Source organism: Melitaea cinxia, chromosome 24 (genome assembly GCF_905220565.1).
Source record: "Melitaea cinxia chromosome 24, ilMelCinx1.1, whole genome shotgun sequence".
NCBI lineage: Eukaryota > Metazoa > Arthropoda > Insecta > Lepidoptera > Nymphalidae > Melitaea > Melitaea cinxia.
The window spans coordinates 5,457,469-5,463,468 of record NC_059417.1 but is presented as its reverse complement, the minus strand read 5'-3'; positions in this window follow the sequence as shown (position 1 = coordinate 5,463,468).

Sequence of the window (6,000 nt, the reverse complement as noted above, 5' to 3'; positions counted from 1 at the left end):
GATTTTTTTTTTTTTTTCTTAAAATTGTAGGCAGTGCCTGACATATTTTTCGAGCAACTAAAACAAAGAGGCAAATACAAGACAATGTTTTCGAAGTCTTTAGTTTTCTAATTTTAAGGCAGGGTAATGTTTTATCTCGATACTAATATTACATGCCTAAATTACACATAATAACCAATCATCCATAATTTTTAAAATATTTTAACCACCAATTAAAACAAAACGTTAAGGTTTATAAGCCAACAGTGTAACTTGTCCCAGGCCAAATGCGGTGGTAATGTTACCACGGCGGCTGCTAATTCCGATTCGACCACTTAAGCGGTACTTTGAAAGCTATCTAATTAAATGCCTGCACTTGTATTTCTTAAAAAATAAATAATTAAAATATGCGTTGATATGAAAATCGTATAATGATTATAATTAATAACTGGCGACTTTAATGTAATTTATTTGTTGTATTCCAGATATTAGAGCAACTTTTGATTACTTAAGTAACCAAAAATATGTGTACGAAAAGTAACAAGATATCAAAGAAAATAAAATAATCATACAGATTAGTTTCTTAATGAACGCTTTTATTATATATACTAGCTGCGCCCGCGACTTCGTCTACGTGAAATTTAACAAAAAAGTAATAGTAATAAAATAATTGTGTCTGCTCGCAAACGAAAAAAAACCGACTTCAATTACATCGAAAAGTAATACAACGTAGATCGACGAAAAAATAGTTAAGTAACTACGCGTTCAAAAGATTACTCAAAAAGTAGTTATCAGATCTCGATAAAATTTAAATGTGACCACATGATAAACATCAGCTTTTGATTAAACTAAAAGTTATCAAAATCGGTATACCAAGTAAAAAGTTATTGCGGATTTTCGAGAGTTTCCCTCGATTTCTCTGGAATCCCACCATCAGATCCTGGTTTCCTTATCATGGTACTAAACTAGGGATATCTATTTTCCAACAAAAAAAGAATTATCAAAATCGGTACATCCAGTAGAAAGTTATGTGGTATAATTCAACGTAGGTCGACAAAAAAATCGTCAAGTAAAACCGCATTATTAGATATAACTCGAAAAGTAGTTGTTAGATCTCAAATAAATTTAAATGGGACCAATTGATACACACCACCTTTCGAATAAAAAAAATTGTCTAAATCGGTCCACCCGGTCAATAGTTCTGATGTAACATACATTTAAAAAAAGAAAAAAAATACAGTCGAATTGAGAACCTCCTCCTTGTTTGGAAGTCGGTTATAAAACTATAATAAAAGTATTCTAAGTTACTCCTTACTACATCAGCTATCTGCCAGTGAAAGTCCCGTCAAAATCAGTCCAGCTGTTTCAGAGATTAGACGGAATAAACAGACAGACAGACAAAAATTGTAAAAAATAAAATATTTTGGTATATTTACCGTGTATATATTCATACTCATTAAGTAAAAAGCATATTAAAAAGTAAAAGTAAGTAAAAAGTTATTGTAATATTACAAACAGACACTCCAATTTTATTTATTTGTATAGATTTTTTATGTTAAATACTATTATTACTATTTTAATTAAGTATTCGACATACCTTACCCATTCTACTTGTGTGTACACAAATCAATTATTCTTGTATTATCTACCTAAATGCCATCTGAACCGTCATGCCCTTTGCTTGCATGCACTTGTATTTTGGGGCAATATAAGATTTATTTCGAACATCAAGCATCTTATTGCATAATGAGGTTAAATATGTGCGTAATTTTAAATAAGTACCTACTAAATAATAAGACGTGCTACAAAACAAGGTATTGTCTTAAGAAGGCAAAGTTATGTCATAACATATTCCAACGTTTTTTAATTTATAAAAAAAAGATAAATAGGAAATAAATTAGTTACTTGTTGCAGTAAAAGTTAGTTCTTCTTGCAGCTTTAACTACGGCTTTTAATGTCTATCCATTAGCCCTTAACAGTCCACTTCGGACATAGGCCTCTCGTATAGTTCGCTCGCCGTTCCTAATATTATGAATGTTAAAAATTGTTAATAGAATAATATAGAATAGATGTTATTATAATAACATATATATGCGATCACTAATATCTACTTGTAAACCCAATACGATGAAACCTAACACAATCTACGTATAAACTATAAAGAGATAAAATCAACAAATATGCTATTTGTTATCCCGTAATTCCCAAGAAATCGGGAATTACCTTAGTAAAAATGTAAGAAATGTAGCCATATGGCCACAGAAAAATCTCGAAATATTTTTTGCCTTTAAGATAATTTAAAACAACATGTAAGGCCTTATTTCCGTAAACATTTTGCACCCATGACGAAAGTGTCCATACTAATGCATACAGAGTCACTTTAACCAAATACGGTCACCGCAGTAATTTATTTCGTATAACTTTTTAATTTGCCTAATCGACAAGCCATATATATCTAAGTAAATTACTTTAAACCATCACCAGACGCAATGATACCGAACATTACAGCTCTCTGGCCATTTTACAGACCTTATACGGTACATCTCTACCACTATCTAATCTAATCCCTTTACTTTACTTGTGTAGTACAATAGAAACTCGACCTTTTTGTGCTCATTATAGAACTTAATTTTAAGTGTATCAAAACTAATTTGTAACTGAAATTATGTGCAAATGATTATATACTTTATGCATAAATCACAAAGACGATCTTTCCTTGAATAATTTATTTGGTTAGGACCTTTAACCTAGACGTGAGCAATCGAAGGTACATTTGTTTAACTTACTGTTCGAGAAGACCTTGAAACGAAGTAACGCTAATTTTCAGTATCATGGAAAGCTTAATGGGCATTCGATGACAATTGAAAATAATTATGAACACTAAAGTCCTATTTACACTTTGATTATAATCAATTTATTGGTTTTACTGTTAAAGAATTCATTCAAATATTATTTTTATTTTAGTCAGAAAAAAAATTAATATGTCGCAGAGTATGAATACGGAACGTCAAGTGTTTGACTTGGGTGTATTCAGATAATGTCAGTTGTCAATTATTAGCTGTTAGAGTAGTGGGGTGATCGACGCGCCACCTAGCACATCGTTCGATAGTCACCTACCCTCAATTATTATATTACTCGAATAGTTCTGACGTGTATAAAACGAACGGTGTCACCTCGGCTAAGGCAGTCTTGGCTCTGGCTTGGCACGATACACTTGTTGTATCCTGGTAGTAGCTTAACCTAGACTCATTAAATAATTAATTTGTGCAATCGAATTAATTATTACCTATTACGATTAATTTGACTAGGCGAGGCGTATAACTCGAGCAGTGAAGGTGAGCGTTGATACGTATTTCAAAGGAGGCCTCCTTAAACCTACACCTGGGTCGCAAGTCCTAGGCACTGCTCTGAGTTACTCCCTCTGTCACACGATGGATTCGGCACCCGCACGGTGAACCGTAAAACCATCGAATACTAAGAAGTTAGTCTTCGCCCCCTTAACTAATAACTACCCGCCTTCCGTGCTGCGTTATCTTTCTGTTAAGTGAATCCTGTGTTATAATAATTTGGTGATATCATTGAATTGTGTTTATTTGTTGAGTCAACATTACCCACTGAAGCCCACAGTAAACTAAGTACTCTGAGACGATGAGAACGAGAAATAAATATACCTTCAAGCCGAAAAGTATACCTTCTTCTTCTTAATATCTGACAAATATATAAATCAAAATACTTGCCCACAGCTGGTTGGAAAATGTAATTTCAAATGTTGGGTAGTTTGAAAACGATATTAAATATTGACATATGCAAAAACAATAATGATGAAGAAAAAAAAATTATCGCCGAATCAAAGTAAAAAGAAAACAGAAAACTAAGTTACCTAGAGGTTACATAGGCTTTATATAAGGCCTTGACATACATATATAGGTTTTAAAACATCGTGGTACGACTCACTGTCGTGCTATCGTGTTGTTCCTGTTAAACTATTAAGAAACCATAAATGTCTACATAGATAAAAACAGAAGGGAATTGTACACATATAGAATACTATTTTCGTACTCCTCAAACACTTAAATATACTGATGTGGGCATATGACTTTAATAAAAAAAGTTATCAAATCTTTTCAACAATATTTCACCTGTAAGCAACATTTAAAGTAAGAGTAATAACAATTTCCGGTGCCTATTCATCACTAAATGACACAGAAAAAAATAATACTATTTACGAATAAATTGTTCCATATTCAAATCGTGACCGCGACGATTAGCATCCAAGATGGCCGTCAGATTTTCGGCCAGTGATATAGATTTCAATTTCCTGCCTACGTTATCACACTCCTGTCATCTAAGTTTGACAAATATGTTCATTTTGATGAGTCGCTGGGTTGTAGCAGGCAATTTATTATTTTGAAATGATTATGCGGTAGAAGCTGAGACAGTATGGTTAAAAGTTATTGTTGCTTAGCTTAACAATGTCACGCTTATGTTTTTTGTTGCTATCTCAATCATTTTTTTAATCATACTTAAAGGTATATAAAAATACCTACTTAAAGCTTAGTTATTTTTTAAGTTTATTTTCAATAGACTTTCATTTATTTATTTTGAAATTTCTGTTGGACAATTATACATATTAATTACATTTCATAAAAGGTGGGCTTAACGATATTAGCGTTCTTGACCAACCAAACTTAGGACATACAAAAGAGGTTGCTAGGTCTTGCTTTCAGTAAAGCATATTTCTGAAAAGAACCTTAAAAATGAATATCATTTAGTGATAATACATGAATACTCCGTGTCGCTAATATTTCATAATCTTCAGGTATACCTACTCTTACCATTACTAGTGCCATCAAGTAAGTATCAGAAAATTTACTGTGATTCATTTTGTCTATGTGATATGGTTAAAAAGAAATATTTTTGGATACTTGATGTAAATAACAATTTTCCTTCTAAAAGAAATTCACTTGACGTTTATTTCAGTTTATGGTACGACAAATACTCCCGTTTTGCAAAGCCATTCAACGCATATGAATTTGCAATATTCAATACTAGAAGTTTTACTGTAGGAAATGAACTTGGAAAAACTCTGCAAATATAGCCATCACATATTAATTCATTGATTGGTAAATAATTCAATGTAGGCTAACGTAAAATACAAAATCTATCATTTTCTTCTTCGTTACTTTCAAAAGGGGAATATTTACAGTACATGTATCTTAATGAAATTTACCACCTTATGTTGACCACTACTTCCAAATAGACCACCTGTAAACATAGGTACATTGCAACAACAGAATGAGTTTGCGTAATTATTAGTTTTAAGAAATGTAAATTTTTTAAAACATCTGGTTTTGGTTCAGGAATAATTTTATTGCCTGTAGAAAATAGATCAATGCTATTTTTAGTACAAATTTCTGACCAAGAGAACAGAGTCCATTTTATTCAATATTTAAGTCAACCCAAAGACGATGACAGAGTTCGTAATTGTTAGAGCAAAGCAATTCAGGTATGGGAAGTCAAGTGCATAAGTACATTTTTACAGAAAAAAAAACATTGTGAAGCACAATTTTAATTTTACTTTATTAGTTAATTGCGCGGGGCTTTATATAAAATTGAGCGACAATAAACACCAAATAACCGACTAAGATGCTTTACCCGTAGCATTTCCCTAATAAAGTAGATTTTAACTTCCAGGAGCTATCACCGGCGCATGTAAGCATGTAAAGTAAAAAGCCGCCTCGGCTGCTTCGAAATAGCAAAATAATTGCGATGCTCGGCCTTAAATCCAACATCATTTGTTTATTAAGGGCCACCGCGCGCCATTTTAGCATAAATACGCACTATAAGGCTGACTGCTTGAATGCTGGTGGAGATGTAACTATTCAAGTATGCCTTACACATAGACAATCCGCGAATGATTCGGTTAACTATTAAACAAATAAAATTAATGGTATGTTTATTAAAATTTTCACTTTATTTCCTACATTGCTTATAAATAGTGGTCAAAATTAATAGTTTAAC